Source organism: Phalacrocorax aristotelis, chromosome 5, assembly GCF_949628215.1.
Source record: "Phalacrocorax aristotelis chromosome 5, bGulAri2.1, whole genome shotgun sequence".
In the NCBI taxonomy this organism is placed as follows: domain Eukaryota; kingdom Metazoa; phylum Chordata; class Aves; order Suliformes; family Phalacrocoracidae; genus Phalacrocorax; species Phalacrocorax aristotelis.
Window position 1 is genome coordinate 31,566,228 of NC_134280.1, and position 13,303 is coordinate 31,579,530.

General features: G+C 43.8%; 1 protein-coding gene across 8 annotated transcripts in view; it reads right to left on the reverse strand.

Annotated features, from left to right (window-relative positions):
* SPATS2L (spermatogenesis associated serine rich 2 like) overlaps positions 1-13,057 on the reverse strand; it is an 83,855-nt gene extending 70,798 nt beyond the window's left edge. The window contains exon 1 of one of the 8 annotated variants that reach the window (XM_075093826.1): positions 12,884-13,057. The gene's annotated coding sequence lies outside the window, so the exon portion shown is untranslated. Of the gene's footprint in view, positions 1-12,235; positions 12,255-12,394; positions 12,484-12,883 lie in introns of those variants that run through there. The other 7 variants (XM_075093828.1, XM_075093829.1, XM_075093827.1 and 4 more) reach the window with 7 other exon arrangements.
* Between the last annotated feature and the right edge of the window lie 246 nt (positions 13,058-13,303).

Below are 13,303 nucleotides of genomic sequence, written 5' to 3' on the forward strand. Positions count from 1 at the left end.
TCCTGCTCACATCACCCATGAGATCAACATCATCCTTTTAACTCTAGTCCTCAGTATAATCAACTGAAGCTTTCACATGTCAGCAAATACCTTAATATCCACCCCTGCGGATTTCAAACATGCACACTGCCGGACCACCTCATATCCACCTTGATGACCAATAAGTTAAAAAATAAAATTTATTTTAGCCTCCTTTGTACAGAACTACATCTCTTCTCCTAGGGAATTACTGAAGTCAATGAACTTGAGAAGCCATAAGAGCAACTCCTGATGTAGGTTGAGGACTACAGCACATTGTAAATGTTGGCCATTAAAAGCAGAATTACAAAGTAACAAAATAAGAGTGAAACAATTACATCTTTTCACATCTTGTATATACTGAAATGCCTCATTTAACACAAACCATACTAACAGTGAACTATCAAGTCCTGAAGCATGGCTGAAAATTCACTGCTGTCACTCCTCACATTTATTTCTTGCCAGCAGTATCCGTTTAGGGAGCAGACATACCTAAAGGACTATGAGACCCACTAGATGAGAAATGGTGTGCTGAGTGCATGCTACTATGCATGCAGAATTGACTGGAGGCTTGACATGATTTCCAGGAAAAAGCTTAGGAGAAAGAAAAAAAAGCAGACTTCTAAAATGTTAATTTAAATCCCTATTTAGAGTAGATGACTTCCAAAACATATGCTTTAATTACTCTTATTAACATCATTACCCTGATCACCTTCTATGACCAGGTAACTTGCCTAGCGAATAAGGGAAAGGCTGTGGATGTTATCTAGCTGGACTTTTGCAAAGCCTTTGACACTGTCTCCCACAGCATCCTCCCAGAGGAGCTGGCAGCTCATGGCTTGGACAGGTGCACTCTTTGCTGGGTAAAAAACTGGCTGGGTGGCTGGGCCCAGAGAGCTGTGGTGAACAGAGCTAAATCCAGTTGGTGGCCGGTCACAAGCGGTGTTTCCCAGGGCTTAGTTTTTGGATCAGTCTTGTTTCATATCTTTATCAATGATCTGGATGAGGGGATTTAGTGCACTCAGTAATTTGCAGGTGACAACAAATTGGGCAAAAGTGTAGATCTGCTTGAGGGTAGGAAGGCTCTGCAGAGGAATCTGGACAGGCTGGATTGATAGGCTGAGGTCAACTGTATGAGGTTTAACAAGGCCAAGTGCCAGGTCTTGCACTTGGGTCAGAACACCACCATGCAATGCCACAGGCTTGGGGAAGAGTGGCTGGAGAGCTGCCTGGCAAAGAAGGACCTGGAGGTGTTGGTTGACAGCTGGCTGAACACGAGCCAGCAGTGTGCCCAGGTAGCCAAGAAGGCCAACAGCATACTGGCTCATATTAGAAATAGTGTGGTCAGCTGGAGTAGGAAAGTGATTGTGGCTCTGTACTTGGCACCGGTGAGGCAGCACCTCGAATACTGTGTTCAGTTTTGGGCCCCTTACTAAAAGAAGGACACGGAGTTGCTGGAGCGTGTCCAAAGAAGGGCAGCAAAGCTGGTGAACGGTCTGGAAAACAAGTCTTATGAGGAGAGGTCGAGGGAACTGCGGTTGTTTAGTCTGGAGAAAAGGAGGCTGAGGAGAGTCTTATCGCTTACTACTACTACCTGAAAGGAGGTTGTAGTGAGGTGGGTGTTGGTCTCTTCTCCCAAGCTATTAGTGATAGGATGAGAGCAAATGGCCTCAAGCTGCATCAGGGGAGATTTAGATTGGATATTAGGAACAACTTCTTTACTGAAAGAGTGGTCAGGCATTGGAACAGGCTGCCCAGAGAGGTGGTGGAGTTACCATCCCTGGATGTGTTAAAAAATGTGTAAACGTGGTGCTTCAGGGCATGGTTTAGGAGACATTGTAGTGTTGGGCTGACAGTTGGACTTGATGATCATAGAGGTCTTTTCCAACCTTAATAATTCTATGATTCTATGATCTTTTCTAAAGAGAAAGTAAAGGGACATGAGAAGAAACATGATTTTTTCTAAGATTTTTTTTTAAGGCAATACAAATACTTTTCACATGGGAAGGACATTTTATATGTGGGGGTAGTAGGTGAGAAAATTATTTTAATCTCTCATATTTTAAAAAGTGTAGCAGATAAAACCAAACCAGCCACTCTTCATTTTATTAGGCCATTTTTTTACCCAATTCCCTGCGATCATTGTCAGAACTTCCAGCATAAAGCAAGGAATAAAGAAAAAAACCTTGGTGCACAACTGATCTCTCCTTCCCCACCCACAAAAATAAACATGCTGCAAACACGAAACAGAAACATTAACTATCATCAAACACAGTATATAACATTAGCCTGCTAAGGAACAAACATGAACCACTCTGCCTTTCTTCAGCACTGATGCCTTATGGTTAAGTAAAAAACCTTCAAACTTTACCTATGTCTAAATATATAAATATATCGTTATTTTATATTATTTATTATTTAAAATCAAAATATTTTTAAAATATATTTTTAAAGCCTGAAGGTAGAACTAGAATATAAAGTCTGGTACTAGAATATAAAGTCCAACAGTTTACTAGAAATACCATTAACTGGTTCCTCTCACCAGCCGGGCATTTGAGTAAGAGAAGACTTCTGGAAACATAGCCTCTCCTTAGGATACTACTTTGACCTAAATTTGACTACTATGGTATCATGGGGCAGTAAGGAATAGAGCCATTGGGAAAAACAAACAAAAAACCCAACAATAAATCAAATAATAATTCAGAACCTGACCAAGGTAAAGCCCCAGCAAGGGAGCCAGGATGAGAGAGGCAATGTAGCCAGGGCTGGGCAGGACCTGCAATCCAGGTTGCTTAATAAACATTACCTAAACCAGTAGAACAGAGCACTGTTAAGTAATGTATTTTTTTCATGTTTTATATAAGAGACAAACTTAGAAACTGCCAAATCAATTCCCATACAACTAGAACGGGAATTCCAAAGAATTAATGCCCAAAGAAAAATCATTACTAAGAAACTACAACTCATAGCAACACAGACAAGTTTCCAGAGGTTGAGGTGTTGCTTTGGCCCTACTGTTTACATACAAACTGCATATGAAAAATTGAATTACAGAGCCATTTTGTAACAGTTCTGAAAGATGCACACTCTGTGTAAGTGTTCTTCATATGGCCTGTCATTGTAGTGATGAGAGGTCCAATACACTTAAGCTCCTTATGTTTCTCACAGAGGAATGCTCACATCTGTCAGTAATCACATTAATACTATCACATGGCTGTTAACACATAATGGTTAGGACTTTATTAGCAGTTCTCTTCTTGGCTTCTCCTTTCAAGGAATTATGAGAGCTCATTTACTTCACACAATTTCAGGCCAAATCTTTTATACAAATTATCAGCCTGAATTCATTAGCCACTTTGAGGCAAAAATTAACATCTTATTTTTTTCATATTTTGTTTTAAAAACAACAAAAAAATCCTAATCAAAAGCAAATAGACTCTGGGATGGCTCCAGGTTTCAGCCTATATTCTGAATATGGAAACAGCATCCCAAACAACCTGGGGAGACAGCTAGAAACAGGCAAGGACTGGGCCCGACTCCCCTTCCTAGGTTGATCCTGATGCAGGATGAAGCTGTGGGAGGTTAATCTGGTAGACTCTTTCAAGGAAGAAGCTACACAAAAATTTAAACCTGTCACATAAGAAAGCATAGAGCCAGACCAGAGTAAATACTATCTTTATCTCTGTATGTATAACAAGACAGATCATACACATACTTCTTAAGACTTCCTTGTATCACATGTGCTGAAAAGCTTAAGTAGCAGAGTTCAAATAGTGCAGAATACGAGTGGCTGATACATTCCCATCCCATTGCCACCATCCAACAGCTCTTTGGGTGTTTCCTTTAAATACACAGTTTATTTGTATACTTCTGTGTATGTGTGTGGTGTTGTTTGGGGTTTGGGGTTTTTTGGGGGGGGAGGGGGTGGGGGGGGTGAGGGACATTGGTTAGTTGAGGTTTTGTTTTTGTTTTTGAACTTTAATCCATTAGAAGGTACCTTTCTATATTTGTGTTAACATGGAGGCTTAACAATTTATGGCTTGTCTCTTAAGGAGTCCGTCTGCTGTTCAAGAGCCTATATAGTGTATCCCTATATTTTCCATTTCAATTAACAGCAGATTCCTTCCCAAAGCTCTTTCCTGTGGCCAGTTCTGCAACGTGAAAATGTCCAAAAAAGTGTAGTGTGGAACAGTCCCTGAGGTCCCTCCCAGAAAATCCTAAACTAGCAAAAGGTGAAGCCTTTTATGAAGTCTGGTACCAAATTTGTTTAAGGAAAAAACCAGCACACTCAGCAACAGTCATCCCAAACCATTCCAGCTGCCAGCTGGCGCCAGTTCCAGCAGTTCTCTGTGCCTGCCATAAGGCCTGCAGCAAGAATGCAGCTCCGCAAGAGCTTTGCTCCCATACACATGTGGCACAGCACCTTCATCACACTCCTACCTTACAGCCCAAGATTTCAAAGTGAGTTATGCCCAGGTCTTTTGGCACTGCAGCAAACAGCCCTTGCTACAATGCTATTTGACCATTTCCCTCTATTAAACCACTTCTGAAGAGTTGGGCTCCAACTTCACAGGCAGCTCAGTAAGGATGCTGAGCCTCATAGGCTGAGTTCAGCCCAGGATAAGCACTCTACCATGGTACCAATATCTATTTTTTGTCCTAAGTACCAGTAATCTTGATTTTTTTCTTTTTAATTTACAGAAAAGGAACCTTTAATATCAGGCTAACCTGCTCTCCAAAAGGAAGATATTTGCTTTAGTCGTGAATGATAGTTTGTGTTCTATTCAGTTTAATTATTTCATTTACGTTACTTCATTCCTTTAATATGATGCAACAATGGTAATGACTAACCTTTTTGCAGTTTAATAGACCTTGCAACTGCAAGATGATCCCTCTTCCATTTAATAAGCCCCTTGTTATAGCTTAATAAATCTGGTTTTGCTCTTTGGCAATTCTCATTAAAATGCTTTGGAAGGTACCACCATTCACCTACAGCCTGATTTTCAGAGGACCTGACTGCACACAATTCCAGTTAGAACTTTCTGCACTCACCATCTCTGAAAATCCAACAGTAGCAAGGCAATTAGAAGCTTCCAACCTTTCCTCATCTATAGGGTAATGTGCAAAATATTCAGGGTTGGATACAGCGTAACTTAAGAGAAGGGCATCACTTGTTAAAATGCTAACTGGGGAACTTCAGCTCATTCCCATTAGTATAAAGAAAGGCAACCCATCATTCTTTGTCAAGTGATAGCAGTGCAATGGATGAATTTACGTACATGACCATCTGTTGCCCGATTAGGGAATAGCAGAGTGCCCTTCCAGACTGCCAAATGCCTGCCCTTGTTCAGAACTTCCTTGGTTTTGTAGGCTTACTCTCTTTACTACAAAATAAAATACAACACTTCACATCATAGATTACTCTTCATCCCGACACACTCTGTGGACTGTGAACCCGCTCACAGAACTGCCAGAAGTTTCAGTACTGAGCACTACATAAACACAAGACTAGTGGAGTGAAAGGGAGCACACTGCTGCAGCCTGCTCCACAGCTGTCTCTCTCATGCTGTATTCTTGGCTAATGACATAGAGCCAAACTCCTACTCACATCAAGTGTGCTGCAAAACTTCTAATACAGAGAGAGCTCTGACAGGACCTTAGTTTGAAATATCTGTTCCCCAGAAACTAAGCTGCAGAGGACACAGACTGCCCTTATTTCAGACATGTGAAGGATTTGTGTCTCATGACGGGAAAAAATTGTGAGGTTACAGGCCGTGCTGTTACGCAGACCCAATAGTACACCATTAGAATCATCTTGTATCAAAAAGCCCAGTAAACTTGATGTAAAAAAAATAACTACACAACAAAACCCGAGACTAATATTAAAAACATCATAAGGCAAGATACTGATTTTACACCAGTATCACAGAAGTACAACTCCACTGATGTTGAGTATTTCCTGTCTTCAGCATGTGCCAGAAAAATTATGACATTTTCCATAGTCCCCTTTCACACAAAGATAAACACTAGAGAGTCAGAGCTGAGCTGATGTAAAGCTGATTGTCTGCTCAGCTTAAGGTTTCCCCAACACATCACTAGTTGGATATTTGTTTTACTTCTTTTAGGATAAAAATAATTACCACAATTAAAAAAAGTCAGTGCAGCTATCACAATCAACTCTATGCCAACCATGTTCTCTAGCCTTCTGCAAAACCTTCCAATCCACCAGCAATTCGGTAAAGAATCAGCATACGTGGGTCAACAAGGCACAAGAGGACAGATGTTAAACAGGTGTGTGGTTTTTAACAACAGATAATAAAGGCACAACTGTTTTTATTGAGTGACAAGGAAGCAATGATAACAGGCCAAGCTCTGTACTTGTGGATTTCAGTGAGCATAAGCCCCAGGAGAATATCACTCTAAATCCATAACATACAAACTGCTGCAAGCCCATCATTTCTACCAGATCCTTAACCAAATGGCCCTAACCTGTGGAAAACCCCATCAGGGCCAGGGAAGCCCTGATCTTGTATTACCACTATACACAACAAATATTCCCTGTAATTGCCCCTTTTCACCCTCACCTCACAAACTTCCATACTCACTTGAGTACCTAAACAGACATGGACAAAAACCTGGTGCCCTCTGACTGCCAGAGCTCCTTCCAGTTCCTGGGATATTTGCTGACCTTTCTTCCTCACCAGGGCTCCTTTGAACCACTATCTTCTGCTCTCTTCACTACTAGAAGCCTCCAGGCACTCTTCTTACACAGCCACAGCAGCTGCTCTACTTCACCTGTATTTGCCTTGTACTGCAGACCTCTTCGCTTCAGGGCACCATTGGCAGATACACCTCTTGCCCTTACTCATGCTACAGCTCTGTCCATCTAATAGTACACCTGATCTTTTGACTCCTTTCTGCTGCTCTTTCCTTATGTTTCAGACCTGGCTGCCTCTCTGCTGGCAAGATGAATCATCCAACCCTTTCTGGCTTCCACTGTGTTTGTACACAACATAATTTGGCTACTGTGGAGGAAGAAACCCTCAAGTTATTTGAGGATTTTAATGAGAAGTAGGTTTCTTTCTTTCACTTTAGTAACAAAGTGGCTACAGTACATGGGAAACCTCAGGAGCTGTGGGAACAGATGGGGAAGCCTCTCTCCACCTGAGTGCTGTGCAAGCAGTCTATCTCCACACCATCCCTCTCCTCATTACTCCAGAGCAAGGAACACAAGCTCTGATCCTAACAAAGCACAACTTCATGCCAGCAGCTTAACAAACCAGCCAACTCAAAATTATTTCTAGCCAGTACTAAGTTATTATTGGAAAACAGAATTACAAGTAAGGCAACATTTCGTTCAGACCAAGTCCTAAAGATCACTAAATCAAATTCTGTACAGGCTAGTATTACTGCACAAGATAGTTACTCCCTCCATCAACACAGAAAGGAGAAGTCCCACAGCGATGAAATTTTGGGACTTACAGGTTTTTCCACTGCTAGTATAAATCACAGTCTCTGAATACATTCCCACTCCAAAGTACCACCACACCCAGACTTCACATGCAAGGCTTTTGTTGCATGTAATTTTACACAGAGAACCATACACAGCACTATAATTTAAATACTAAAAGTGGACCGTTTAAGTGTAGTGCAGAAGTGGAATCCACAAACTGGATCCATGTAGGACAGTACACACTGAAAGCTGTTTTTTTACATTACGAAAAAGTAATTGTCTGAAATGACCATTTGAGTACATGTTTGAGCTTAGATTCATCCAAAGCTCAAATACTCTTTCTTGGCAGTTGTACCTAAACCAGTAAGAAAGCCTCAAGTCCTGATCTGCCAGCATGCATCGTCTTCAGCAGCGATAAAAGCCACATGCCACAGAGAGCACTCAGGTGAACACCCCAGCGCTGAACCTTCAGGGCAGGGTCTGCACAGGTTTCTAACAAAACCAACCAGGACCCTGAAGAGCTACCATCATTTAGAAACATCTCATAGCACAAGCACTATCTTTTAGTGCTGTTCCAATTAAGATTCAAACACCCTAAGTCCTTGCATGGATTTTGCATAAGGTTGGGACAACAAACACCAGCCTACCTGCCCTGAATGTGGAGTGTTTATTTTGAAATGCTGCCAGACAGGTTGGCCATTACCAGCAGAGAAGGATAACAACTCAGTGAGACTGCACTGTCAACACAACAGCAGTAGCAGCTTCTTTAACACTAACTCAAAACAGGCCAACAACTTTCAAGGATAGTCACCTCCCAAGAAATCTGTCTCACAGGCCACTTGGCCATGCACAGCACAAACAGGTAACATAGCCCAACAACACTCAGAATATAAAACAGCATCAGTCCTCTTAGAAGCACATTTCATGGAAACATCAGATTTAAGTTACCACTTTTAAAAAAAAGGAATAGACCAGACCTTCACTCAATGAACTGTAGCAGTTCACACTGCCAAAATTTGTCCCCAACACTGAGCAGCAGCACACTGGTATTCACAAACAGGTGAGGCTTCTTTGCCATTTGAACTCTTACCTTTTCAATACTTAGCAGATTAGGTTCATCAGTAATTTAAACACTGGACACAGTACACAGCCATAGGCCTTTTTTTCAGTCAGCAAACCACTAGAGAGGGTACTGAAAGGCCTATTATGAAGGCCAATCACTATCCTTTTCTTGAATGACCACATGAAAATCGGTGACTGTTCCACAATGGACTGAAAGGGCCTTTTGTCTGAAGGAAAAGGACAAGGAGTCACAAAGTATTGCAGATTCATTTGTAACTCATGTTTTTTGAAGAAACTGTATAGCTTCAGTTAAGAGCAAACCAAGAAAAGAACAGTCTTTGAAAATGTTATGCCACAACCCTTTCCTACTATGTATATGCAGAGAATATTTTTAGATTAGTCCTTTTGTATTACAAAAAGATGGGCAGGCATTCTATATTATTGTTTTATGAGAGAAGTTTAACACACACGCAGAGTTTTGACTTTGTTCCAAAACCCTGATCAGGGTCTGCAGCACTATTTGTCTTGTCTAAACAGAAAAGCAACAGGAGCTTTTTTGGTACAAGATCTAGTACAAGTACAATCACACTGGGATTACAACTGAAAGTATTGTCACTGTTGCTTAATAACCACTTTAGTAAGTGAGCAAATTTGCCATCACCCATAAAGTATATGGCGGTCTATTCAACAAGACAACATTTTTTATATTGAGAAACCAGCATTTGGCTCTCTCATTTTGAAGTCCGTTTCTGAAGCCTCTCACAAAAAAGGGTTGATTACATCTGCTGACCACTTCTCAGAAGTAAGAAATGTTTAACTTTTCCACCCGCCCCAATCATATTTTCGGTTCTCAGCTTTTACACTCAGATGCACACACCTCCAAAATGGGATTTGCATGCATGGCTTCCTGACAGAGTTTCTAAACAAGCTTTACATGGACAAACTTTCAGCAGGAAAGACAGTGGGGCTAATAAGCAAAACCAGATTTCTTCTAATCCATATCCAGAACTAGGGAATTACTACACAAAAGTCACAGCTGTCAGACTTGCCCTCTTCACCCATCTGTTCCACCCACGATCTGTGAAACTGAACAGTCAAAAAAATGTCAGTTTTCACTCTCCAGCCTCTTTCTGCATCCCAGAATTTTAATTCCTTGTGCTCCCACAACCCCTCCTGAAATGAAGCAGTATATTTTGCACACACCATTGGTCAAGGTGGCAGTTGCATTTAGCTCTCCTGACCACCCTATCAAATTACATCAGGCAAGGAGCTAGTCTTTGGTGTGTTACAAGACAGCACTACCACAGCCAAAATCTTTGCTGCGGGAATCACCCGCAATGCCACTTTCAGATATATACCAAAAATAAAAGTCCTGCCATGCCAAATACACCCCCAAGGTAACTACATACCCCATCATCTCACGCTCTGTAACACACCAGCTTATAGTCCTCAGGGCTGTGAAGAGAATCTTGCAAATGCAAAGTAGAGGTAAAACAATGCTGGACCTTCTTCTTGAAGCTCAAGGTGCTCTGAAGCAACCAGGGCAAAGGGATGCAAACTGCACAGCCCCGTTAACCTCAGTGAAGTTCAGGGCCAAATTCTTTGACATAATAATGCCACAGAGTGTTGCTTTCAAAAAAAACTATTAGCAGGGGAAGGGGCCCAGCCTAAAATAAAGGCACTATCCTAATGAAGTTAACTATTTCACTACTGTTTCTTATTGTACACAAAGGAGAAAACTGCAAGAGAAAGCTGGTGAAGCATCTGAGGACGGAAGAAAAGGCAGGAGGAAGAAGAGAGAAACTGAAGGATTGAGACAGTGCAGAAATACACGGAGGATGGAGAAGGCAGTAGCACCAGCCATAGGTATGGGGTCGTATTTCCCCAGAGTAACATGGAAAAATCCTTAATATTAACAGTTAATTGTAGTTAACTTGTAGTTAACTATAAATTATTTTTCTTCCCTTGATCTTTGTGCAAAGCCTTACTGCTCCTGGGTCTTCTGCTCCAAATTGTTACATAGCTTTACTTTTGTCCTCTGGCACACAGTGAAATGTGGAGTTCGACCTTTCCTTTGGATGTGTAAAGCACCACACCAGATTATTTTGAGAAAACAATTGAGGATTTTTCATATTCTGCATGACTAGCACTACTTAACAGTGTCCAAAGACCTCTAATACACAGGCCCTGAAAACACAGTAGGAAATACAGTCCCTAGAATGACAGAGGCAATGTGTGTGGGTGAAAAGGAACACAAATGTAACAGCCTGGGGAATTAATACCAAGTACAGGTTGCCTACAACTGCTGACAGGCACAGCTTTGGTACTTCCACCATTGCTAGAAGAAACTGAAAATATAAAATACATTGCAGGCCACTGGAATCTTGTTGTGCTTTATCTTAAAAATAGGTGCAAGCAGGTTTCTGTTCTGGACAGATATTTCCTTAAAATTTGGGAAGTGGCAGGAAGGCCTCATTTCCATTTCTTCAAGCAAGACAGACTAGGTATGAAAAACTGATCTAGATTCAGAGCCAAACCTCCCTCAACACAGAAAGTACTTGGAGATGCTTGTGTTCAATTCTGAAGCTCACTACTATATATCAGACAAAGCAATAAGCCTCAAGCACATGTTCCTTCTCACGCATCTGCCTGGGCATAAGGACCGTGGAAACAGGCCGTTCACTTAAGGACAACATTTTGAAGGGTACTTAATTTACTACTTCTTAGTCGCAACACCTTCTTACATAGTAAATTTCCCAGAGTTGTAACCTTACCTCCTTACATGTTTATACAGCACCTGACACAGTACAAACCTTATCTTGATTGGTGTCTCATTACATTTAATAGATCCTACTGTTCTCATAAAGGGTCAAACTCCTTCAACTCCTGCAACACAATTAGTGGGAGAACACTCACAGCAGCATTCAGCTCCAGCAGGTCGTGATGGCGCCTCACAAAATTCATCAACCTGTTCTGACCTGGAAATCATTCCGTGTTTACACAGTTTGACGGCATTCACAGCAACAACTGTGGCAAGGGCGCAGTGTCCTGCTCGCAGCAGCCTAAAGGCTCTAGTTAGTGCCATTCAACAGTTTACCACCCAGTATTTCTTTCATGGCCAGTGCAAATGTTCCTGGTTAACCTTGACCTTCCGCATGCAGCAGTCTTTTCTACTTTCTGTTTAGAAAGCTTTTAGTTTACCTTCCTTGAATCGTCACCTTTTGGAAAATATTTTAAGTGCATTAGGAGCTTTAAAAAAAAAACACAGAAGAAAGATACTTTATACATACTCTGGTAATTAAAATTTAAAAGTTAACAGAAAAGAATTCCCACAGAAAATCATTATTTGCCTTGAAGTATGTGAAACATTTGCACGTTTTCAAGCTGGAATCAACAAAATCAATCCAGGGGAATGTGACTGGGAATAAAACAGATGGATTTTCTGTGGTGCCTCTTAGCTCTCCTGAAGAAAATAAATCTGGTAGTACAAGTGATTCACATCTCAGGGCGATGAGGCTGAGGAAGAAGCTTACACTATTCATTTACAGCTCAACAAAGGAAGCATTGCATTCTGAAGGAGAATAAAAGAATATTGCCAGCTGCCACTGCTTATCAACGACTTGCACACCTAATGATCACATTTTTCACGCCCAGTAAGAAAGACGACGAACGAGACGAGACATGACCTTAGCGGTCTTTTACCTCGGTGCTGATAAAACAAATCCTCAAACGGTGGATTTGCCCAGAAACAGTAGTTAGGGCACAGCAACCCTCGCCCCTAACTTGCGGTATGTCAGTACTCGCAGCAACGTTTCACAGCCCAGGCGAAAACACACGGCAGCATTTCAGGAACAAACGTACCGCTGGCTCAGCGCGCCCGGCCACCAAGACAGACGGGGATGAACGGCGGCGCTCGGAAAGACCCAGCACCCCGTTCCCTGGGTGGGCAGTTAATCATTTATGACCAGGGCTGTTACTGAATAGCCTTGAACAGCACAGCACTGCCGAGTTTCGGCTCCGGCGGCGCCTGGGAGCCGGCGGAGCAGCGGGAGCGCGGCGGCGAGCGGCTCCCGGGCGCTGGCAGAGCCGGTCCCAGCGCACGCCGGGCGGGGTCCGAGGGGCCGAGGCCGACTGCGGTTCCCGCGCCACCGGGAGGGGCTCGTCCGCCTCCGCCCGGTCTCGGCGCCGGGACCCGTAAGCGTTAAAGCAGCGGGTATGGTGGCGCGCGGGACCGCGGCGACCGTCCCCCCTCCCCGGCACCCCTCGGCAGGAAACTCCCGCCGGGCCCTCCGCCGCCCGACCGCCGCCCCGCGCAGGTGCCGCCGAGGAGAGGGGAGGGCGGCGCCTTACCTGGTAGCCGTCGGGCCACAGCGGCCGTGCCGCCGCAGCGGAGGAGGAGAGCGGGGAGGCAGCTGCAGACCGGCGGGGCGCAGCGGCCGGTAGCGGGTGGCGGCTGTGGGGCCGCTCGCGGGGACACGCCTCGCGCCGCGCCCCGCCCCTGCGCGCGGGCACGCGCGCCCCGCCCCAGTAACGGCCGCAACTGGCTCCGCCCACAGCAACGGCCGCGGGGCCGCGGGTGGGGGGCACAAGGCGGCGTAAGAGCCAGAGGCGCGGGCGGCGGGGAGCGGGAGCTCCCATCGGCCCGGGCCTGTCCTGTGCTTCCCGGGTGCCGGAGGGAAAGAGTTACGGGGGGCGGAGAGCAGCCCCCGGGGCTCCCGTGGTTTACTCCTGCGGCAGGTTCATAATTCATGCGTGCTCCTCTTGCCACCT